This window comes from Triturus cristatus, chromosome 1_1 (assembly GCF_964204655.1).
Source record: "Triturus cristatus chromosome 1_1, aTriCri1.1, whole genome shotgun sequence".
NCBI lineage: Eukaryota > Metazoa > Chordata > Amphibia > Caudata > Salamandridae > Triturus > Triturus cristatus.
Genome location: NC_140579.1, coordinates 95468833 through 95494757, shown reverse-complemented (window position 1 = coordinate 95494757; position 25925 = coordinate 95468833). Strand labels below are relative to the sequence as shown.

At 44.6% G+C, this 25925-nt stretch overlaps 1 protein-coding gene across 1 annotated transcript in view; it reads left to right on the top strand.

Annotated features, from left to right (window-relative positions):
• Positions 1-25925, top strand: part of LOC146869601 (butyrophilin subfamily 3 member A2-like) — a 721276-nt gene that overhangs the window by 493888 nt on the left and 201463 nt on the right. The window lies entirely within an intron of this gene.

Here is a 25925-nt window from a genome sequence, read left to right as displayed (position 1 = left end):
GTCTTCTCGTCGTCGATCGTCTTCTCGACGCCGATCGTCTACTCGGCGTCGATCTCTTCGACGGCAATCGTCTCGACGTCGATCTCCATGACGTCGACAGCCTCGACGGCGACCGCTTCGACGGCAACCGTCGCCTCTTCGCCGACGGCTAGCGGCGCTCCCCCTTCGACAGCGAGCGCAGACGCCGGGCCTGATCTCGCCGCCGATGGCTCGACGGCGACATCGACGGCGTCGTCGCAGAAGATGCCGATGTCGTCGACGGCGGCCTGTTCAGCTCCTTCGACGCCGCTTCTCCCCAGAGCCCTGGGGAGATGGCGAACAGACCGTAGTCATCCCCCTCGACGCCGCCGTCGATGCCCTCGACGTCGACGGGGAGTGGGGACGCTTGCTGGTCTTCCTGCCCCTGGGGAGCCCCCCAGAGGCCTCAGCATGGGCAGAATCAGCCCCTCCAGACCCACCTCGTGCCTTCAGCCCTCTGTCCTCCAGGACCTGGAGCCTGATCTTCTTCCTCTCTCTCAGGGTCCTGGCTGAAAAAGAGCGGCAGATCTCACACTCCTCAGGCACGTGGGACTGGGGAAGGCAGACGATGCACAACCTGTGTGTGTCTGACTTAGCCTTTTTTCTTCCACAATCAGGACACTTGTCGAACAAGCCAGTCATTCTGATAACACCAGAAGGAAAAAGGACTTTCTAACACTTGAAAAGTAACAAATAACCCTTGAAAAGGGAGAGCTCAATGCTCCAGGGTCCTGCTAGCAGGAGCCGGAAAAAAGAACTGAAAGTAAAAGGGATCTGCTGTGCATTCTGGGATACTGGGAAAGTTCTGGAAAGTTTTCTTAAAGGCACAGTATCCTGTTCTGAGCCACATAATGGCAGCCTATGGGGCTTGTCTGTCCATTCCGTCCTCTCTATCATTCCAGAGGCTTTTGCTGGGAGAGGCAGGGTGTTTTTTCCCTTGTGGAGAAAAGCTGGACAGGCAGTGCTGTTTGTGGATGTTGGTGGAATTCTAGTTGAAGTACTGGACAGTGTAGCCTGTGGGTATAGGCTGCATTATCTGTCTTTAAATTAAATTCTCTCTTAAAGGTGGATGCAGGTCTGCATGATTTGACACCTTAAGAGATTATTTTTTTATTGCTCCGGGGTCCCCGCACATGGGCGGGACTATTCACTAGATTATGACTATCACAGAGATCCCCTACTACAGAAGTTTATTATTCAAGCATTTGCAAAGCAATAGATCTCCCACTTTGTACTTATAGGCCTTGCTTACGAGAAGCATGACAGGCAGTAAAAGAGGCGCAGTTACTGCCAGCCTTGCTTCTCAAAAGCAACAACTCTAAGTACAAAGTGCATGTTTATGCACCGCTTGCAGGTTTTCAAAGTACAAAAATAAAAGGCATTGTCATTTACAATGCCAGTAGCTCAAAATGTCGCAAATGCGAGACCTATTGCACTGCAAACTCTTGCTATCTATTGCTGTTTGTGCTTGGAGGTCCCCAACTCTCTCAACTCATCATACATCTTACAATGCCCATTCTTTAACTCTGTTTTCTGGAGTCTTTTTTGTTTTCAACAATCTAAATCCCTTCACATTTGCAAACAAACAAATCTCACAAATGCCAATAATCAGAATAGGCCTTAATATAGCACCTAGAAGTCCACTGCCAATAACTCTTAAGTCACCCACTTATAGCAGAAAACCCTTACCCAATGGTTTCCCAGACAACTGTCTCTTCAAATTCTTTCAATTCAAAATTGGTTTTTCAGTCTCTTTTTATTTATCAATTAGGTGTCATTAATGTAGCTCATGAATACATTTTAAAGCGCCTATTTCTAATATTAGCTGTTTTTACAATGTAAAGACAAAGGGGCAAAAAAAAATATATATATAATCAATCAATCATTCAATCAGAGTACTGGTAAAGCGCGCTACTTACCCGTGAGGGTCTCAAGGCGCTGAAGGGAGGGGGGAGCCTATACTGTTCGAAGAGCCAGGTCTTGAGGAGTTTTCTGAAGGCGAGTAGGTCTTGGGTCTGCCGTAGGTGGGTAGGGAGGGTGTTCCAGGTCTTGGCGGCGAGGTAGGAGAAGGATCTGCCGCCGGAGGTTGTTCGTTGGATGCGGGGGACAGCGGCGAGGCTGGCGGAGCGGAGCTGGCGGGTGGGGGTGTAGAAGCTGAGTCTGCTGTTCAGGTAGGCTGGTCCGGCGTTGTAGAGTGCTCTGTGTGCGTGGGTGAGGAGTTTGAAGGTGATCCTCTTGTCGACGGGGAGCAAGTGTAGGTTTCTCAGGTGGGTGGTGATGTGGCTGCGGCAGGGGACGTTGACGATCAGTCGGGCGGAGGCGTTTTGGATGCGTTGTAGTCGTCGTAGGTGTTTGGCTGGGATTCCTGCGTAGAGTGCGTTGACGTAGTCCAGTCTGCTGCTGACGAGGGCCTGTGTCACCGTTCTTTTTGTATCGGTCGGGATCCACTTGTAGATCCTACGGAGCGTGCGGAGGGTGTTGTAGCAGGAGGAGGAGACGGCGTTGATCTGTTTGGACATGGAGAGGGAGGAGTCGAGGATGAATCCTAGGTTGCGTGTATGGTCGGTGGGTGTCGGAGCTGTCCCCAGAATGGTCGGCCACCAGCAGTCGTCCCAGGCTGAGGGGGTGGGTCCGAGGATATACCGGCATCTGGTGATTTTCCTAATTTTCATACTGTTTGAGACATATAAGTACTTATTCATGCTGTTAGAAAAACAGCCTGGTGTAACCCACAACCACTGCTCATCAAATGCAGACAGTTTTTCCCTCTTATGCTGCAGCTGATGCTCAATCTTCCTATATCAAGTGTTAGCTATGGAAGCTGCTGCAGCGTACCGATCTGTTTTTTCCTCCGTATCCTGGTCTTTGTTGTATGACATTAAAACGCATGGTTTTACCTTGCATGCCTTTACCACTCATTTTAAAGAATGCACAAGGCTATGTCACTACACGCTCCTAAACCCTTACCACCACCACCAACACACACATGCATGCACACCCAAACACACACACACCATGTGTGGTAAGGTGTAGGCATGGTTATGTGTGGTAAAAGCATTCAAAATTGCATGTGTCTTAAATGCATGTGTTGTAAATGATGCGGGGTAAAGGTACTGCACAGTAAAAACATTGTTGCAAAGGATGCTTCCCCTGGTCTTCACTGAATGATGAAGAATTTATGCATTCATGCCAACGGACCTGATTTGGGTGGGAGACTCCTGATTTTTTAAGCCAAACATGGATTTATTTTAGATGTCTCCTGCCTGAAATAGGCTCTGCTTCAGTAGAAGGCAAGGAAGAAAATCTCTTCTCCTGATATTTTTTTCAAAATCTCCCACTTTCCTCTTATAAAATGTGTAATGTTATAGAAAATACATGCAGGGGCACAAGGACCTGCAGAGGAAGGAAAGGTGGGAGGTAGAAGGGAAGCGGAAAGGGAGGTGCTTGGAAGGGCAGTTAGGGGAATGGAGTTGGAAGGAAGAGATGCATGTGCAATAAAGCTCCAGTAAATCTACTTACATTGAGTCAGTGTCGTCTGACCTTGTGAAACGACACGGCAGCTGGTGACGAGGGTAGTCGTTGGACCCTGCTGCACACCCTTGTGCTGACGGTGGAGCGAAGTCGGGAGCCCCGCTGTTTTGGAGCTGCCTCTGCTGAGACGCGACTCGGGAGCCTACCCCGGTCGTGCGGTACTGCTGCTGTGTTGCCGCGCCATCAGGTGCTCACCCTGAGCGCGTGTCCCTGCTCTTCCATTGCTGCATCTGTTAGACGCATCCCCAGGAGCCTACCCCAGTTGCGCAGGATCCCTGCCGTGTTGCCTATCACGTGTGCTGCCGAGTTGTTAGGCGCTCACCCCGGACACGTCGATGCCTGTCCCTGCCTCGGCGGCTGAATCCAATCTCAGGTTTTTTTTCCTGATTGCCTGCTTTGCCCGCTGTTTGTGCAGCTGTGTGTGATCGGTGGGCAGCCTGCATGCTGTTGCTGCCTCGTGCCTTTGTATCAAGCCTTAATTCTGGCGAGGAGTGAGCCCCGCCCGGTGGCCATCTTGAGTTCAGGCGACTCCTCCAATCAACTGCCAGGATTCAAGGGTGGCCATTCCTAAGTCAGGTATTCCATAAAAAACCCCTGCAAACAAAAAAAAAGTAAAAGAGACAGTCAGTCCTACATTCATCCTATTCAGGAATAAGATCACCAACATTGATAACAGTGCCTCCCTTGATATTTACTCTACCTGCGGCATTCTTGGATTTTATGGCAAGACAGGAGGCTATCATTATGCATTACTTTCTTTTATTCGCCACCTCTGCAGCACTTTAAAGAACTTAGAACACAGTAAAACATCACAACTCCAAAAAAGAACTCCACAATCCCTCAAGATCCTGTTGTCCACCATCTTCTTCCTCTTTTGTTTGCTGCTTCTGGAGCAGATAAGTATACTTTTTTATGCGAGTAAATTATGAAGGTAAAAGTATAGTATTGTTAAGATATCAGATTGTATGTCTTTTAAAGTCCAATTTATGGACTAATATGAGGGGATATTTGTATTTATAGAACTGTTTGAATTTCTAGCGTTTTTTAAAAAAACGGGCGGTGATTAGCTGAAAATGAGGACGCTTTAAGCAGAGGGAAAAGGAGCTGTATTTGAATGGAAACAGCGGCGAAATAAATAGAACTGTATTTGTGTGGAAACAGCGGTGAAAAAAATAAGAGGCATGGAAGAGTATTTTAAAAACAATACCGTTTGAGGCGCGAGACGCGTCTTTCGAAGGCAGCGCGAGCGAGGGTTCCTTCGCGTGAGGAAGCCATGTCGGGAATGAAGGTGCGCGCGATTGCGGGTGCGTGAGCACACGGGCGCGCGCCTTCCAATACAGGAAACAAATGAAAAAAGAGAAAGAGAGAGGAAAAGAAGAAATGAGGCATTTAAAGGAGAATTAAAGCAAGGGAAATTATTAAATTAAAGGAAATAAAGAAAAAAATGTTAAGAACAGAAAAAGGAAGGGAGGAAAAAATGAGGAGTTAGCGTTCTAGTTTTAAAAGATAAACGATTGTGCCTTTTTTCACAGGAAGGTTGGGCTTGTTAATAGAGAGTTTCTTAGCAACGGTTTTTTTGTGAGGAGAGAAAACGAAGGCTGTGTTTAGTTAAGTGGTGTAGTAGGAAGTGAGTATTTTTGACAGAATGTCAGAAGAAGAGAGATCAGGTGAGACAGGAGGAATGTTAACAGATGAGATAAGAAAGTTAGTGAAAGAGTCAGTTGGTTCAGCTTTGTCAGGTATGAAGAGGGTTCATAATATTGATGAGGAAGAGTTTTTCTCGATGGATGAGGATGGAATATTGGTTGATGTGAGTGGAAAGTGGGAGTGGAGTCCAAAGCGGCTCAAAAAAGAAAAAAGTTCAGAGTAACAAAGAGAATGAGCAGGATTTTTCTGCTGATAAGAGTGATCTGGATGAATATGTCCTGGATTTGAATTATACAGAAGATGAAGAGGATGAATTAGGAAGTGATTCACAAAGTAAGAGAGAGGATAAAAAGGTGGTTGATAATTTGGGGAGAAAACTATTTGATCCAAAGGATGTTAGACATCAAGGGGGTCAGAGTGGTGGCCATTGAAACATGTATCTGAATATATTCAGTACTGGATAAGAAGGCATCTAGAGAGAGGAGAAAGAAACATAATGAGAGCTGAGTGTCCTCGGCCAGTAATTGGTGAAAGAGATGCCTTAACACCAAATTTGGATCCGGACATTATAACTTATATGTTTAAAATGGGAAGAGATCCAAGAAAGGGATTGGAAAGGGCACTGAAGCAGTGCGAAGATAAGATTTTGGATATTCTGGGACCAGTAGCGAGGATATTTGATATGGTGGAGGAGGCATATTTGAAAGGAAAGGATGTGGATATAGCTCTAGTAAGAGGATGGTGCCAGAGAGCAATATGTTTTATTGGGAATGCAAATGCAGGTATTATTGAAGAAAGAAAAAAAGCAGTATTGTTTAAAATAAGCCCAAAATTGGGCGATTTTGCAAAAAAAGATTCATGTGAGAACCCAAAAGGTTTATTGTTTGGAGATGGTGCGGTGAAGGAGCTAGGAAAGTTTGTAAATACTTTTACATCTCTTGATAAAGTTCAAACGAATATGAGGAAGGTCTTCAGTGGAAATACTTCGAATAGTTTTTATGGCAGGGCTGGAAGAAGGGGACAATCTTTCGGCCGAAGCTATTATAGGTCGCACTACGGATATTGGAGAGGAGGAAGAGGTCAGCAACAAAATCAATACAGCTTCTTTCCACAAAGAGGAAGAGGTTACCGCTCGAGGGGAACAAGAGGTAGAGGACAGTTCTCAGGCCAAAGTACAGGTAAGCTTGAATATGAGGATTTGTACTGGTTCTATCCAGGAAAAGGTGGGAGGAAGGTTGAAAGGATTTGTAAAGAATTGGAGAAAAATTATGAGGGACCCTTGGATTCTGAGAGTGGTAACAGGGTACGAGATAGAATTCGAGAGTGCACCATTTCAAAAGAAGGAACCGAGAGAGTTGTATTTCAAAAAGAGTCAAGAGAAAATAGTTTGGGAAGAAATAGAGAGTATGTTGTTGAAAGGGGCGGTTGTATAAGTAAGAGAAGAGGAGATAGGTTTTGTGAGTACTTTGTTTCTAGTGGAAAAAAAGGAAAGGGGTTGGAGACCAGTTATCAATTTGAGGAACCTCAATCGCTTCGTGGTTTACAGGCATTTCAAGATGGAGGGAATTAATCTGTTAAGTGATTTGTTGCAAGATCTAGATTGGATGGTGAAGCTAGATCTAAAGGATGCGTATTTTTCAATTCCGATGAGTATCAAGAGCCAGAAATTTCTCCAGTTCAGATGGAAAGGGAGAATTTTTCAATTTGTATGTTTACCATTTGGCCTTTCATCCGCTCCTTGGTGTTTTACAAAGGTGATGAGAGCAGTGGTGAGTTTTTTAAGAGAAAGAGGCATCAGGATGATTATTTATTTAGACGATCTGTTGATCATGAATCAGAATGTGAAAGAATTGAGAGAACAATTTGATATGGTGATAAAACTTTTGCAGTCATTGGGTTTTATAATAAATTTGGAGAAATCGGCGTTGATTTCTTCTCAAAAAATAAAATTTTGGGGTCGATACAATCAGTTGTATGCTTTTGTTGCCGGAGAAGAAGGTAAGGAAAATTCACAAAGAGGTAAAAAGCTTATTACGAAAGGATGCGGTCTCTTTGAGAGAAATTGCGAGAGTCATAGGTCTGTTGTCATCATCTATTCAGACAGTGTTCCCGGGTCCTTTACACTACAGGACTTTACAACGTTTGAAGACTTCGTGTTTGGCAAGAGGTTTATGGTATGGAGATCGATTGCAGTTGACAGAGGAGGCAAGAATAGAGTTGAATTGGTGGTTGGAGAATTTGACAGCTTGGAATGGTCGGGCGATATTTGGGATGAGACCAGATTTTGTTTTGGAGACAGATGCAAGCAATCTTAGTTGGGGGGCTGCGTGTTTGAGTCAGGAGACAGGTGGAGTTTGGAGTTTGGAGTTTAAAGGAAAAAGGGGAGCATATAAATTTATTGGAAATGCGAGCGGGGCAATTTGCTCTGCAGAGTTTCAGGAGTATCTTCCAAGGGAACTCTGTTCTATTGAAGATGGACAATATAACAGCGGTAACATATATAAACAAGCTAGGAGGAAGCCGATCAAAGAAGTTGATGGAAGTTTCACAGGAGATTTGGAATTTTTGTCTGGAACACAAGATTTACTTACAGGCTCAGTATTTTCCAGGTCAGGAAAACATAGTAGCGGATTGGTATTCAAGGAATTTGGTAGATTTCAGCGACTGGATGTTGAAGAGAGAGATTTTTCAGGAGATTCAATTAGTGTTTGGTCCTCTGGAGTTAGACCTGTTTGCCTCCAGACTAACTTATCAGTTAAAGGAGTACTTCAGTTGGAGACCGGATCCGGGAGCATTGGCTGTGGACGCGTTCAATCAGAATTGGAAAGGGAGGAAGGCTTATGCATTTCCGCCTTTTTCAATGATACAAAGAACGTTGTTGGAGGTGAGGAAACAGGTGGTTCAAATAGTTTTGGTAACTCCATGGTGGACGTCTCAGGTTTGGTTTCCTACAGTTCTGGAAATGGCTGTGGAAGAACCTTATTTAATTCAGAGTCATTTAGGAATGTTAATAGGTCAAAACGGGGAGGAACATCCTTTGGTACAGGAAGGTTCGCTCAACCTTCTAGTATGGAAGATATCAGGGGATCTTCAAGATTCGCAGAGCTTTCGGGAACAGCTTCTGATTTGCTCAAGCAGTCTTGGGCGCCAGGCACAAGGAGAAGATATAGAGGAGCATGGTCAGGTTGGTTACGTTGGTGCTTGGAGAGGGATTTGGATCCCGTGGAGGCAGATGCAATGATGGTAGCGAATTATTTAGCGGAAATGTTTGAGAAAGGACTATCTTATAGAACAATAAACTGTTGTCGTTCTGCGATTTCAGCAGGACATTCGTTGGTTGACGGTTTAACAATTGGTAGGAGTCCTGTTGTTTGTAGGATTATGAAAGCGATAAGATTGAAGAGACCACCGAAGGCAAGGTATGCTTCAGTTTGGGATGTGAATTTGGTGTTTAAGCTTTTTGAGAGATGGCCAGGAAATCGGTATCTAGGTTTGAGAGAGTTGTCATGGAAATTGGCATGTTTGCTTTGTGTATTATCTATTAAGAGAGTTTCGGATGTGAAGGCATTGGATGTAAGCAGTAGATTTTATCAACCTCAAGGGGTAATGTTTGAGATTTGGAAGAGAACAAAAACAATGTCTAGTACGGTTTTTGATCCGATTTTGGATGAATTTCCGAAGGTTTGTGTGGTCAGGTATCTGAAAGAATATGAGAGGGTAGCAGAATTAAGAGGAGATGGGGTTGATCAATTGTTCATTTCTTATGTTAAACCTTTCAAGGCAGTTTCATCTGCTACAATTGCTAGATGGGTCAAGATGGTGATGAAGGAGTCAGGTGTTAATCTAAGTTGTTTCTCAGCTCATTCTGTGAGAGGTGCAATGGCAAGTAAGGCATTTGTTAGTGGGGAAAATTTGGATGATATCATGAAAGCTGCAGATTGGTCAAATGCAGAGGTGTTTAAAACGTTTTATTTTAAACCCATTGAGCATGTTGCGAGGAAAGTTTTGGTAGGTAGAACCAAACACGAAGCTAGCGGTGGCCCTCTAGAAAATGCACCGGTCTTGGAAATCACTCCATATCAGTTATGGTGATATAATGCAATCACCGCAAGTGTGCAAATTTGGTCGACACCCGCCAGCACAATGTCGTTCCAAGAAAACTGGAAAAATACATGTACCAATACTAACACCAAATGCACCACTTAGACACTGTAAATTGAATCATATATCAAATCTTGAGTAGTTTGTATTTTTTACAAAAGCTCCACTTTTATTTTGCAACAATTTATACACTTAAAAGGTCAAAATTTTCACAGAACAGCCGGAACAGCCGACGCGTTTCGTCCATCAAGGGACTTCTTCAGGGCTGTAACAGATATATACAAAGACGTATTGAAAACTTTGTTTAAACTAACAGAGAACACATAAGTTGACATTACAAAACCTTGTTTCCAGATAACACCTAAGTGTTGCCAGGCACATATGATACTATTATCTTAAAAAGGCTACTTGAGCCCTCACAAAGCAAAACATAACATACTGAAGATGAGCCTTTACATCGAAGATTTCATGACTTTACAGAATGCAACAACAATTTATATTAAAGAGAAATACATAAAATCAATATACATATAATTATCTACGTAAAGTTAGTGATCAAGAAACATTTTTTATGTGTAAGAGCACTTCTCCTACACTGTCTCAACCCTAATGTGGTTAAAATATCAGACAATACAATAGAGGAGATGACCAATGGGAAGGGCATAGAGGAAAAGAAATGATAACAACAATCAGTGTAAGGAAAAAAGGAAAAAGAAAAAGAATAAAAGAATATTAAGAGTTGTTGAGATGTCACGTGGGAAAAAACAGCCAAATGTAAATAAAATCCAAATGTTGGACAAGTATGACGGAAATATAAAAAATCTATACACACCGAGATAAATAAATCAGGGTGACGAAAAAGGTGTCTCATTCGTTGGTTCTTGGTAATATGTTTGTATCACTAGTGCTGATATCCCCGGTGATAAGTTGTAACGTAATGAATCTGGAGAGGCAAGTACAATATATGTACGACCATGGTTAGATAAAATGCCTGATGGAGACATGTATATGCAAAATATGGTCATGTAATCCAGACAAACAATACTTACTTTAAATCTAAGACATCAAAAGCACTGTGTTAAAACCAGAAGATCAGTGGCAAAGCACATATCCAAGATCGGACCAGCAAATAATGGTCGATCAAGTTCAAGTTGTCCGCAATCAGTTAGGCTTGTGTAGAATAAGAAAGAAACCTACAACGAGAGATAGAAAAAATGTATGCATCCCAACGTGACCATGAAGACAAAGAAATAATGATGCACATCGGAGAAGCCCTAATCAATTGTAAAATATACAAATACTATGAGCACTGGGAGGGAGAGCGGAAGCGGTGGCAGAACAACAAAAAGGATATTCCTAATGCTGAAACCGCCAAATTTATACAGTCCATAAGGTGTTAAATGCAACAAATAGCGGTCCCGGTATCGTGGCCGCCATCTTGGAATGGTAAACGATACTTATGTCAGTATAACCAGGATCAAAAAAGCCTATTGTCAAGCTACACCTCACGCCTTATCTTGTGAAACAACTAAACGGAAAAGATGGAGGCACAAGCTAGAATGGCTTACACATACCAACCACAAGTTCATACATACATTCATGCCGTCTAACAGATGTACTATCATCGGCTGGGGTTATGTCAAGCGCCATGACATAGTGTAGATTCTCCCTCCCAGTGCTCATAGTATTTGTATATTTTACAATTGATTAGGGCTTCTCCGATGTGCATCATTATTTCTTTGTCTTCATGGTCACGTTGGGATGCATACATTTTTTCTATCTCTCGTTGTAGGTATCTTTCTTATTCTACACAAGCCTAACTGATTGCGGACAACTTGAACTTGATCGACCATTATTTGCTGGTCCGATCTTGGATATGTGCTTTGCCACTGATCTTCTGGTTTTAACACAGTGCTTTTGATGTCTTAGATTTAAAGTAAGTATTGTTTGTCTGGATTACATGACCATATTTTGCATATACATGTCTCCATCAGGCATTTTATCTAACCATGGTCGTACATATATTGTACTTGCCTCTCCAGATTCATTACGTTACAACTTATCACCGGGGATATCAGCACTAGTGATACAAACATATTACCAAGAACCAACGAATGAGACACCGTTTTCGTCACCCTGATTTATTTATCTCGGTGTGTATAGATTTTTTATATTTCCGTCATACTTGTCCAACATTTGGATTTTATTTACATTTGGCTGTTTTTTCCCACGTGACATCTCAACAACTCTTAATATTCTTTTATTCTTTTTCTTTTTCCTTTTTTCCTTACACTGATTGTTGTTATCATTTCTTTTCCACTATGCCCTTCCCATTGGTCATCTCCTCTATTGTATTGTCTGATATTTTAACCACATTAGGGTTGAGACAGTGTAGGAGAAGTGCTCTTACACATAAAAAATGTTTCTTGATCACTAACTTTACGTAGATAATTATATGTATATTGATTTTATGTATTTCTCTTTAATATAAATTGTTGTTGCATTCTGTAAAGTCATGAAATCTTCGATGTAAAGGCTCATCTTCAGTATGTTATGTTTTGCTTTGTGAGGGCTCAAGTAGCCTTTTTAAGATAATAGTATCATAGGTGCCTGGCAACACTTAGGTGTTATCTGGAAACAAGGTTTTGTAATGTCAACTTATGTGTTCTCTGTTAGTTTAAACAAAGTTTTCAATACGTCTTTGTATATATCTGTTACAGCCCTGAAGAAGTCCCTTGATGGACGAAACGCGTCGGCTGTTCCGGCTGTTCTGTGAAAATTTTGACCTTTTAAGTGTATAAATTGTTGCAAAATAAAAGTGGAGCTTTTGTAAAAAATACAAACTACTCAAGATTTGATATATGATTCAATTTACAGTGTCTAAGTGGTGCATTTGGTGTTAGTATTGGTGAAAGTTTTGGTAGGCTTTGAACATGCATAATGATAGCCTCCTGTCTTGCCATAAAATGCCGATTCTCATAGATTAATTGCATAGGGAATCGTGATTTTATTAAAGACTAGGAGGCTATCATTATCCCTCCCTCCCTCCCTATGTTAAGGGTTTGGAGGATTGAAAAGAAAAGGGTTTTTAGGTTTATCATTGGATATTTAAAAGTGTAGGAAGAATTGGAATGTTTATAGTAGTAAGTTTGGGGTTTAAACTTTTTGTTTTGTTCCAGAGAACTGATTGTGTCTGCGGGATATCAGTGTTCGTTTGGGAGTTTTGTGAAAAGGAGAAAGTTTTGGATGACAGAAGAAGAAACAAAAGAGGAAGAAAATGGCGGACAACAGGATCTTGAGGGATTGTGGAGTTCTTTTTTGGAGTTGTGATGTTTTACTGTGTTCTAAGGTCTTAAAAGTGCTGCAGAGGTGGCGAATAAAAGAAAGTAATGCATAATGATAGCCTCCTAGTCTTTAATAAAATCACGATTCTCTATGCAATTAATCTATGAGAATCGGCATTCTCATCAGTCCTTTCCCCAGTTACACGTTCTGCCATAGTCTACATTGCTGTGATAGTGCCAAGTGACATACGTTGTGGTTCCTCTTGAGACCAGATCACTACCTGCCGCCTGTGTGCATAATACTTCAATATGTCTGACTTGGATCAACAACTTATTGCACTACGCAATCTAATTGGAAAAGACGTTGATCAGATTATACAGGAACTTCCGGCTGATGTTGCGTCTTCCTATCCCGATGTGCATGACACACATAATAGAAAACTTCTTTACAAAAGAAACATTGATTATGAACGTTACACCTTCAATCTGACATCCCAAGAGAAAGATGAGTCCATGGGAGAGTTCATTATGTGCCTCAAACGATTAGCACATTACTGTGCGTTCGACTCTTTCACGACTATAGATGCCCTTCGTTTGCGAATCATCGAAGGATGCCAATCGGAGTCCTTACGTAGACGCCTTCTAAAGAAAAGTTACTCCCTCAGTGAAATTGAAGAAATGACGAGAGTCAATGATCAGGCTGAAGAACATGCAAAAAAAATGGAAGCGGGGAAAGGGGAAAAACGAAAACAAGTGTTCTGGCTCCAATCTCGCTACACGGACAGACACTCATCTGCAAGTCAAAGATCATCGAGGTCCAAGGTTCATTCACAACGTCCAAGTCATCGTGGCAGCCACAGCTGGACTGATAAGCGACAGGAGCGCCAACTTAAATGTTATCACTGTGGACACGACTTTCCCCACACTGAAGAGTGTAGGAAGTGTGGCAGAGACAATCACGTTGAGAAAGTATGCAGAGCGTCCCACAAAGACACTCACAGGCAGTCGAGACAATCCAATACTCGCCATCATGCTAAGGCAGTATGGGACCGCAGGGACGCCTCCACAAGCTCATCACGGTCAAGCCTTCACTCTCATACCAACTACAGGTCGTGACGCTCAGAATCTCGAGAGTCGAGGTCACTCTCGCTCGTATCGCAAGACAGTGAAGAATGTCTGCATGGTCGCGGATCTCGATAGGCTAAAGAAATACTTGCGACTCTATCTTCAAATGGGCAAACACATGGTCAAGTTTGTGCTGGACAGTAGAGCATCTCTCAATTACGTTTTGGTTGTGGAGTACAACAAAATGAATCCACAACCCCACCTGCACAAAGCTGCTGTGCACATTTACCCACATCGATGCGAGTGACGGAGTGGTTCCGTCATGCACGTCGGTTGCGCTGTGCGTATGATGGAACCGCTCCATCATGGCCCCGCCCGCGCAATAGAACCTTCAGCACAGCGCGATAATCCGCGCCGCGCTGAAGGGGTTAAACATGGATTTCGAAAAAACCTCTCCCTTGTTTAGGACAATTTCAGACTGATCTCACATACAAAGCTAGAACTTTTCCGACTCGCATTCATGTTATTGAAGGGCCCGAAGCAGACTGCCTCCTTAGTTTGCCCACAGCGGAACAACTTCAACTAGTGGAAATACTATATTGAGTTGATGATGAACCTGACATAGTCCACAAGTTCCCAAAACTATTCACCGGACTCAGGAAGATGGCTCACTTTCAAGTTAGCCTGCACATAAATGAACGTGTGACACCCATAGCACAACATCACAGGAAAATACCATTCCATCTTCAACAGTCTGTGGAGGAGGAACTGCAAGATCTTCTCCGGGCAGACATCATTGAGAGAACTTCGGGACCTACTCCCTGGGTATCGCCAGTGGTCATAGTACCCAAAAAAGGATCACATGGCAAAGTACGTCGCTGTGTTGATACGAGAGCACCCAATACTGCCATCGAAAGGAAGAGGCAACCTGGACCTCACATCAGTGACATGATCACAACGTTGAATGGGGCACAAATATTTTCCAAACTAGATCCTAATAAGGGCTATCACCAGCTTGAACTTCATGAAAAATCAAGATATATCACCACGTTCTCGACTTACCAAGGCCAATTCAGATACAAACGGCTCAGCTTCAGAGTTTCTTCTGCATCTGAGATCTTTCAAGAAGCGATCAGAAAGGCCATTCACCATATTCCCAACACCCTCAACTACAGTGACGACATACTTGTGTACGGAGCAACGGTACAAGAACATGACCAGGCACTTGACCGAGTATGTCAAGCCCTCTTGGAAGCAAACCTAACACTCAATAAAGACAAATGTGAATTCCACAAATCAACATTGAAGTTCTTTGGGCACATCTTCTCAGGCACAGGAATGAGACCAGATCCTGAAAAAATCACAGCTTTGAACGATACCCCTCGACCTTGAGATGCTGAGGATGTGCGTTCATTTCTAGGAATGGCAAGCTACTGTGCACGTTATATCAAGGATTATGCCACCCCTTGTGAAAATTGACTAAACAAGGACACACATTTCAATTGACAACTAGATGTAATCAAGCGTTTCACTCAATCAAAGCATCTGTTGAGTCGGCCAACAATCTGGCTTATTTCAGTCCTCGTCGGAAAACTGAAATCACTGTGGATGCCAGTTCTGTGCGGCTAGGAGTTATACTGGCTCAGTATGACAAGGAAGGTGATCAACGTCACATCATAGCATATGACAGTCGACACAGAGATAGCCTACTCCCAGCCCGAGAAGGAAAGTTTGGCGGTGGTCTGGGCGTGTGAGCACATTCACATTTTCATCTATGGGAAACACTTTACGCTCATCACAGACCATCAGGCCCTGATAACCATATTCGGGAACCCCGGGCCAAAATGCGACCCAGAATAGAGCGCTGGGGTATACGCCTTCAAAAATACACGTACACATTTGTCCACAAACCTGGAACAGCAGCAAACCCAGCTGACTACATGTCACGACATCCTAAGACATCCTCAAAATAAAACCCGTCGTTAGCGGAGGAATACATACACTTTGGGGCCGTACGAATCGTATCCGGATTATTTTCCGTACGAATCGTACAAGTACCGTACAAACTGGCAAGTACGATTCGTATGGGAAAAAATACATAGGAATCGCATTGGGAAAATTCCCCCACACGTCCTCGGGTTGGAAAAAGTGTCCGACACGTCCCCGCACGATTTTCCGTACGAATCGGAAAAATGAAGTCCGAGCGCGCAAGTACGATCCGTCCCGTGCGTCCGATTGTACAACCGTATGGAAAAAACACCGTACGGAGCGAACTGCTATAGCAACCATGGAGACATGTGCCCGCATACGCGCCGAACACCCCCCCCCCAGCCCCCCGTATGTACACGCCCATCCGCGGCCTGGGGGGGTGTTCGGCGCGTACATACGGGGGCTGGGGGGTGTTCGGCGCGTACATACGGGGGGCTGGGGGGTGTTCGGCGCGTACATATGGGGGGCTGGGGGGTGTTCGCTGTGTACATACGGGTCACTGGGGGGGGGGTACGCCACTTACCGGGCCCCCAATTCCACTCGCATCGCAGCGTACTTTGCTTTTCCGGCACTTTTTGGGTGCCGTAAAAATATTGCCGTCCGGACTGCTGTAGGTACGAATCGTACTTCCTGGTTCGTGAAATGCAGCCTGAATGCGTCCCAACGTCACGCCGGCGCTGTCCCAGATCACATTGGTATGTATTTTTTCGTCGGTCGGTGTTTTTTACGATTCGTACGGAAATGGTGTTTCCGTATGAATCGTACTTGCATGTTTGTAATGTTTTTTTCCCGGGTACGAGTCGGATGGAGAAAACGCTCCGACCGACGGTTCGTACCCGGTTTTTCCAGGATCGGAATCGGCACCTTTGTCGTGGCTCAAGCAAGAGCTCCTGCAGTCCCTCTTGAGGCCATTCTTGAAGCCACAACTGGGGATGTCACCCTGCAAAATGTGAAACACCGCATCCAGACAAACAGCTGGAGACATAATAAACAGGTTGACAGCCATGAACTGACCTCTTTTCGACACGTAAAGGATGAATTGTCCATTACCTCAGATGGTCTCCTGCTAAGAGACAAAAGAATTATCATTCCAAAACAGCTGCGTCAAGGAGTTGTCAATTTAGCACATGAAGGGCACAGAGGTGTTGTAGCTGCAAAGAGAGTGTTGCGTGAATGGGTCTGGTTCCCCTTCCTTGACCAGATGGTTGAATCCACACTAAAAGACTGCCCTCAGTGTCAATTAGTTAGTCGAGAAGAGCCACCTGTACCCATAAAAATGTCAGAACTGCCGGAGGGCGTCTGGCAACATGTTGCAGTAGACTTCTTTGGCCCGCTACAGTCAAGTAAATACATTCTTGTCATAATGGATGAATACTCATGAATTGCTCACCTCATATCATCAACCAAAGCTGCCACCACTATACCCGTGTTGGATGAAGTGTTTGCAGCATGGCCCGCCATTCAATGGACAAGAGTTTGCTGCATTTGGTAACTATCTCAACTTTAGACATCGGAAGATCACTCCCATGTGGCCACAGGCCAATGGGATGGTAGAAAAATGTATGGCCACTCTGAAAAAGACCATACAGCAAGCTGAACTATCAAGGCGAGATGTTCAAACAGCATTGAATGAGGTGTTACGAGCATATCGAACCACACCACACAATACTACGGACACATGTCCAGCAAACTTGATGTTGGGCCGCACAGTGCGCACAAGAATACCGGCCTGGGAAGATTCATCTGGCTGTACTCGTAAGGACTCAGATCATGAAGAATTATCAGCGAAAGACTGATTCAAGAAAGCCAATGTGAAGAAATATGCGTACAGGTGGCGGAAAGCTAAACCATCATCCATTCAGGAAGGAGACTGGGTACTTATACGGCAAGAATAACAAAGAAAATCTGACAGTCGATACCATGCTCGCCCACTGCTGGTGACAAAACAAAAGGGAACTACGATCACGGCTGCCTCAGACAACAATAGAATAACACAGAATGTGGCGCATTTTCATAGATGCACACCAACCGCAAGAGAGACATTGGCTGCGCCAGAAAGTGCAACGAAGGAGGACACGCACGTGATGGGAACTGAACACCAGTCTTCCATCTCTCTTGGTGAGAGAGAGCAATCCACTCAAGAGGTAGACTGCAGGGCACAGCGACTCCATCGAAGGCCCATCCACCTCATTGAAGAACTGTAACTACGTTCACTTCTTTATCTTTTACTCTGTGGTAAATGTACCAGTTGATTGAAGTTGTGTAAGAAGGGGGGAGATGTAATGTTATAGAAAATACACAGAGGGGCACTAGGACATGTGGAGAGGGAAAGGTAGGAGGTAGAAGGGAAGTGCAAAGGGAGGAGCTAAGAAGGGCAGTTAGGGAAATGGAGTTGGAAGGAAGAGATGCGTGTGCAATAAAGCTCCAGTATATCTACTTACATTGAGTCCGTGTCATGTGTCCTCGTGAAACAACACAATACAATGTTGGCATGTATGTGGCATGTCACAATTTTCATTGGGCCCAATTCGAAGACTGTCCTAGGGACTGTGATGAAGCCAGATGCCGATGTTGTTATTGCTCGGCAGGGGATTCTTGCTCCTTGGATGGCTGCGCCCCCTTGTGGTTGTATACTGGCAGACAGTCTTTAAAGACATTTCTCCTGTTTGGTGAGACCCTCCGCCCTACTCTCGTGATGGCCTGTTGTGATATGTGAGGGATGGAAAACTATACTGAACCAGTGCTTGAAATGAAAAAATAAAAGTGCAGGTACTCTGTAGAAGAGTACCTGCTTGTTTCTGAGAAGTGCCGGTACTCTCCAATTACAGGTATTGCATTTCTCTTGAAGTGGTGGTACTCTCCTCCTCAAAATACAAGTGTGTCGGTACTCCGTACCGGACAGTACCGGCCCATTTTAAGCACTGTACTGAACTGTCTGTAGTCCTGGCTAAACGGTTCATGATAATGTGTTGGTGGCGAGGCCTAGACCTGTCAACCTGAGCTGGACCAAGGATCTAATACATTGAAGCGACAAAATGGATGTCTGTGTGACAGTGATTCCACGGGCAGCCAGACCAAGAGATATATGGGCACCACTCAGATCCTTCCAAATAAAGCGAGGCAGGGACCCTGAACTCTCTGCTGAAGGACTTGTAGTATAAAAAGTACACTAATGATATTTTTAAGTTTAACGTAGCGCGAGCTCGACCTGAAGTTATTGGAGCACTTTACATGAGCACAACTACATTACACTAGTTCAGAGTATTTTTTATTTCGTTTTAAGCCAGGGAGATTAAATGATGTGTCCAGGATCACAGGATGTTGAGCAGGCACCGATTCAAACCTGGTTCCCCTGTTCTAAAGCCGTCAGATCTGGCCGTAAAACCACATCCTCTTCCTAAAATACCTAAAGGCAGGAGAGGACAGAGCATAAATGAAGCATGGGGAAAAACCTGAATCCATATAGTCTGACAGCCCAGCCATAGTAGTCCTGTGGGGGTTACTCATTCAGTTTGTTGATGTAAATGTCTAAACCCGGGTGCATCATTGTACCATATTCTCTCTCTGTGACTGAACATTAAACTTGTAAAATTCCATGTGCGCTGTATTACTGCAATTTCTTTTATGGTTGATTTTTTTTTTATATGCGATAGTCGTAAAAACATATCAAAAGGAGTCCTGACAGGCATTAGAATGGAGTCTAGGATGGGTGGTGTGTATCAGAAGTGGGTGGCATAATGGGTGCTGGATTGTAGGACCAGGCACTGGGTACTGCTGGCAGTTCCTGGCAGCTGCTGGCGCATGGACATGGGAATCACAGGCGGGGCCTGCTGCTGCAAGCTTGCATCCACAGTGTTTACATCAACTTCTAAAGGACCATGGGAGATGTTGTCAGTTGGGCTGGTTTCTGCCAAAGCTGGGATACCGACAATTGGATGGGGTCTGCTAGTGACCTTTGAAAAAGTACCTCAAGATGCAGTGAGTAGGAAAAGGAGTACACGTCATGCCCTTCCCCTATGTTTATGTTTATGTTTAGGATTTGTAGAGCGCATGGCTGCCCAGAGGCTTCCCAGCGCTGTTGTGTGGTGTTTGTACAGCTATGCTCCTGAATGTACTTAACGGGGGAACAACCAAGTCTTTAAGTGTTTCCTGAAGGAGGTTTAATTCGGTAGATCTGTGATTTCAAATGGAAGGGCATTCCACAGACTTGGTACCAGATGGGCAAATGATCTGCCTCCCCATCTCGCCCTTTTGGCTCTGGGTGTCTTGAGGAGCTGTTGCTGAGAAGATCTTAAATGTCTGGTCGGGGAGTACATGGATATCAATTGTCCAAGCTTTTGTTATTGGCCCTGTATGCCATACCGAGGGCTTTGAACTTGATTCTGGCTTCGATAACCAGTGAAGCTGTTTGAGTGGTTCTTTAATAGATAGGCGGTTGGGAATTTTCAATAAAAGTCTGGCTGCCGCAGTCTCCACCACCTGGAGTCTGTCTGTTACATATTTAGGCGAGCCCACATAAAGCGAGTTGCCGTAGTCCAGGCATGAAATTATAAGGGACTAAATGACTGTTTTTTTCAGGTGCACAGGGATCGCTTCAATAATCTTCCTTATCGTTTTGAGAAGCGAGAAGCGAATTCCTGATAATTTTCTAGACAGACAGTCCATTGTGAGTGTATCCTCCAGCCAGAGTCCCAGGTTTGGTTTTTTATGGCCGGTTTAGGGATAGGTGGGTCCTTTGTGAGTGTATCCTCCAGCCAGAGTCCCAGGTTTGGTTTTTTATGGCCGGTTTAGGGATAGGTGGTTATGGCCGGTTTAGGGATAGGTGGGTCCATTGTGAGTGTATCCTCCAGCCAGAGTCCCAGGTTTGGTTTTTTATGGCCGGTTTAGGGATAGGTGGGTCCATTGTGAGTGTATCCTCCAGCCAGAGTCCCAGGTTTGGTTTTTTATGGCCGGTTTAGGGATAGGTGGGTCCATTGTGAGTGTATCCTCCAGCCAGAGTCCCAGGTTTGGTTTTTTATGGCCAGTTTAGGGATAGGTGGGTCTCCCATGCAGTAGGGCCACTGTATCAGGGTGCGTGAATGGCAAGGTTTCCCAATATCATAAGCTCGGTCTTTTCTCCATTTAGCTTCAAACAACGGTTCGGCATCCATGTTACCGTCTCTCAAGACAGTGAATACGCTGATGGTTACTTGGGTTCGGCCATTTGCCAGACACTACCGGCTGGGTGTCATCAGCATATGACACCACTGAAAGGCCAAATCCCTGTAATATATTGGCAAGCTGTTGTACATAGATATTAAATAGAGTGGGGATATTCCCCTTGACCCCGAGTGTGCCCCAGTCACAATGGACATGTGACGATGTACCAAGGTATTTGACTGGACTTATTAAAACAAAGTGTATTCCAGTTTAAACCAGGTCTGAAAATGTTCACACAGTGGGTTATAATCAGATACTTTGGGTTTTACCCCAAAACTAAAATATGTAAGCTTTACACGTGGTAGTAGAGAGCTCTACTATTACACAATTTTTGGTTGTGTGCTAAAATTTGAATAACTAACCAGGAACAAGGGTCAAACGTGTGTGAGGATCATAAGACGGGTGAATGGAAATGGCTCAAAAGTGATTTCAACTTGATACAACTAAGTGAAGTTTTAGGAGTTTGTTTCTGACATTCTTACTTGTTTTTTCTTTACCTAAGAGAACTTTCAGAAGAACTTGGTGAGTTTTTCATGAATTATTGTAATGTTTTCTTCTTCAAAACATCAAAGAGAGGCCTGGGATTTCAATAAGACAAGAAAACTTTTAAGGTGAACATGTCAAGTCAACATGAATCTAGTAAATCCCATTACTTTTTAGATCAGGCATGGTTGGGTGTTAGCAAATATATTATTTAAATGTATGTATCTGTGTGTAAGCAGATGCCCTTGTCCAGACCCTTGTGGTTGTACAAACGTTTTTACAATACTTTCACGTTAGAGGTGAGTGCAAAATGTGTTGCATTTTGAGTTTGCTGTTATCACTGACTTCTAGTTGGTATTAAGAACAAATGTGTGCATTGTTCCCCATTTGTGGTGCCAGTTTAAAAGGCTGTATCTTGAACACATGAGCTGTCTCAGAGCAGGGCCATGTACCTGTCAGAGGGGGACACCTATGGCAGAAATCATCTTTTAATGCCAGACTACTCTGGTTGGAAACAGGGAGCAGTGGTTGTCTCTGCTTGTTTCTAAGCCACCTTATGTGCAGCTCATACTGTGCCAATGCACCAGTTCATGAGCCAAAAACCGGTGCTTAAATTGTAACAAACAAAAAACAAAGAGGGCAGGAGTCCAAAGCTCTCCGTAGGAATGCGCTACCAGCTCTGGTGAGTGCTGGGGTCACTGAACACCAAGGATGCATAATTGTGCTCACAGCTTATACTTATTTATTGCACCATCTGACACTTCCTGTCTCTTTATCTCCCTGACGAAAGTTCTTTTACATTTCTGTTATCTCTGTTTATCACTGTTTCCCTGTCCATCTCTTTTCACCTGTTCTGCCCTCTCAGACTTGCTCAGCATGAAATTCTGAACTTGAAAAAGAGTGCCTGTGCCCACTTCCTGAAACCACACATACAAATCACCCACTGTGCAAAACTCTGAACACAACCAATATAATTTGCACCTTGGTGCTTTGCCCCTTTTCTTGCTCCTTCCAATCGCTTCTCCATCAATATACTATATTGTACAAATATTACTTTACACCTGTGACCTTATAGGTGTGCCTGTACTTGTTTCTGGAAACAGAATATGTGTTCTGTGAAGAGCAGCTTAAGGGCCTTCTGGAAGACAAAACATCAACTGCAAACAACTAACAATTTACACTGGAATAAATCAACAATTTACTGAACACGTCTTTTTATACTCCTGAATCTCTGACTGCAGTGCTTTTATTAAAAATGTTTGATTCGAACTATGCTCCTATCACACTAAAATAATATTAAAACCAGTCTCACAGATTGTTTGGACGGAAACGTCCTCTGCATGGTAAGGACATGTGCCCCTGCCCTGAGTGCCCCACTGTATTATCTGGATCTGTAATGAGGAATTTGTGTCATAAGCGCACATGCATCATGCGTGTGCACCACAACATAGGCTTGTCTCACGGATTGCTGTCTTGTTGGACCGGGAGGGGTGCTCAAAGCGATACCCTTGAGTGGTGGAAAGCTGGCACCTTCACCAGGAGTTAAACAGTGCAAGCACCGTGGTGGCAGCATACCGTACAATGATAGTAGAGAATAGGACCATTTTCCATGTGTCACTGGAGTTAGGCCTACAGGGTCACTCACCTTTTTAAACATTCCACTGTTGTGTGTTTGACTCCCCCCTGGCTTGCATCAGGTTGATGCATACGTCAATGCGAGATGAAAACATATGCTGAAGGCATGTGAGCACGCAAGTCATACACTACACAGAGAGTATGGAACAGTGTGCACATGGTAAATGTGTGTGCGCAGGCAGTGTGTGTTTTAAGTGAGACACTCTGGTACAGTACAGAGGGACTTCGGAGTCCTGCCTGCTGTGACAGACATCCTTCAGAAGAAAGAAGAAAGGGAAAAGAGGTCCATTTCAAAGAAGTCGATCCCCAACATAAAACTTCAAAGACTCAAAAACTAAATTCCGTTTTGTGTCTGGAAAAGAACTATAAATATGGGAATTTGAAAGCCCTATCTTGTTATCTGCCGAGCAGCCAGCCGGGCAGCATGAGAAGGGGAAACTCTGCAAGAATGCTGCCAGTGACCAGTACTAGGGGCACAGCCGGCTAGTCTTCTTGCTGGATGAAGAGACATTACCCAAGGAAACCAAGACCACCTACCCTGGAATTTGGAGCACCAGTACATGTCTGCTCGCCAAGATCGGTGAGCCTGTGAGGGAGAGGGATGTGTTGGAGGAAGCGAGATCCAGATGGGAGGACAGACGTGCGGGACTCCTGAACAAGGTGTGAGGAACTGTGCTGCACCGATTGAGGTGTCGCCTGTGTGTAGCAGTGAGAAATCAGTGACCCCTGTATGCCAGAAGGGGCTGCCGTTCACTGAGAATGGTGCTGCATCCATCGGGCCATCGCTCATGTGCAGAGCTGCGAGAACAGCAACCCCGTATGTCAGTAGGGGCTGCTGCACACTTAGAACTATGCCTCACCGATCTGGCTATCGCCCGTGTGCAGAGCTGAGAGATTGATGATACTGTATGCCAGGAGGGGCCGCCGTGCACTGAGAACTGTGCTGCATCCATCGGGCCGTCGCTCATGTGCAGAGCTGCGAGAACAGCAACCCCGTATGTCAGTAGGGGCTGCTGCACACTTAGAACTATGCCTCACCGATCTGGCTATCGCCCGTGTGCAGAGCTGAGAGATTGATGATACTGTATGCCAGGAGGGGCCGCCGTGCACTGAGAACTGTGCTGCATCCATCGGGCCGTCGCTCATGTGCAGAGCTGCGAGAACAGCAACCCCGTATGTCAGTAGGGGCTGCTGCACACTTAGAACTATGCCTCACCGATCTGGCTATCACCCGTGTGCAGAGCTGAGAGATTGATGATACTGAATGCCAGGAGGGGCTGCTGTGTACTGAGGAACTGTGTCGCATCAAACGGAGCGTCGCCTGTGTGCGAGACATTGCTGAACCCTTGTATGTCAGGAGGGGGCACTGATGATGCAACCTGAGGCCAACATGAGGTTCGTTGGAGCAACCCCGTATGCCAGAGGGGCTGCTCGGGATGCTGAGGCTGGCAGTCTGGGTTGTCACCTGTGATAAGAATCTGCCCACACAACCAAGACGGGATCCGCTCGAATGCAGGGATTTCGCATCCATGAAGGCCATAGCTCATAGAAGGCGCTGTCAGAGCCCCAGAGTAGAAGGAAACTTCCCCCCATCCCAATGGAAGCAGAAAAATGACTTACCATGTGTTCGCTGTAACCTGAGCAATTCCAATCGTCAGGACGCTGGTAAGCATGGCTCAGGAGAGAGAGACGGCGCCTTCCAGGAGCTGCGTGTGTGACCTTGTTCAGCCCAATCCAGGCCAGGATCCCGCTGTACTGCTGTCATGTTTCATACTGCTGGAGTGGGTAAGTTGAGAATTGGGCCACTGGGCCCCTGTGGATATACCGACATGGTTTTAGCAATCCCAATTGACTCTAAATGACTTCTCCTTATGAACTGCATACAAAAGGAGAATAACTCTTGAGCATGACTGATAGTTTACATTCCCTGGGTGTAGCCATATGAAAAGGGGGAATAACAACACACCTGTTACATGAGAGTTGGGGACAAGGAGTGGCCTGACAACTGCTATGGTGCCTACCTCAAGGGAGAACTGTGTTATTGCTTTTTGAATGTCGGTTACCTTTGCATGTGTAGAATTAGAATGAAAAAACTTCTCTTATACAAAATAAGTATTTGACTGGACATTGATTTATTGTGTGCGCCAATTGTACGTTGAGTTATGAGTCGTGTTCACTGACCTGTATCTACACTTCCCTCCGAGGGAGCATTGACTGCTCATGGTACGCTACCCAATTGAGAGTCAGGTGCAGAAGGGAATGATTGGCCTAGTTGAGCAGGATCTATAGTAGTGTGGACCCCTGGGCATCAGGAGTTAAAGGCCTCAACCCCCTTGATTGGGCCCAGTAACCCCTGCTTGCCCTGTGGCCCTTTGAACGGGTTTCTCAAACATCGACTAACCTGATTATAAGGTGTGTAAAGCTCTCAGACTACAGGCACCATTTGCCATTCAGGTTGGGGAGTATGAATTAGGTGATCAAGCTGTGCTGTCCATAGATATTAGGCAATGATAGATGCAGGAAACATTGATAAAAGATAAGATAAACCAGGTTTATAAAGCGCTCGATTGCCATGGCGTCTTGGCGCTGAGGAGTGTAAAACGAGTCTGCTCTATTAGTCGTACTACTTATTTGTGAGGAAACAGCCAAGTTTTAAGTAATTTCCTAAAAAGCTGTCTGTTTGGCTATGACAGATTTTAAGAAAAGCCAAAAATATTCAGGCGAGCTATAAATGTACACAGTGAAACTAAATGGAGTTTAAGTTACATTGTCAGTGGTGATGCTAAAAACCAGGTTTGAAGGCAACCCAGCTGGACCTTCCTTTGTTGCCCCTTTAGACTACGCTGCACAAAAATTCTATGAAAATGTCAAACCTACAGGAAGCAGGTTTTGGTTGGTGGTGAAAGTTCACAACTCTTACTTTGCACATCGATTTGATGGAGCGTTGTATGTTCCAGTTGACTCACTACACAT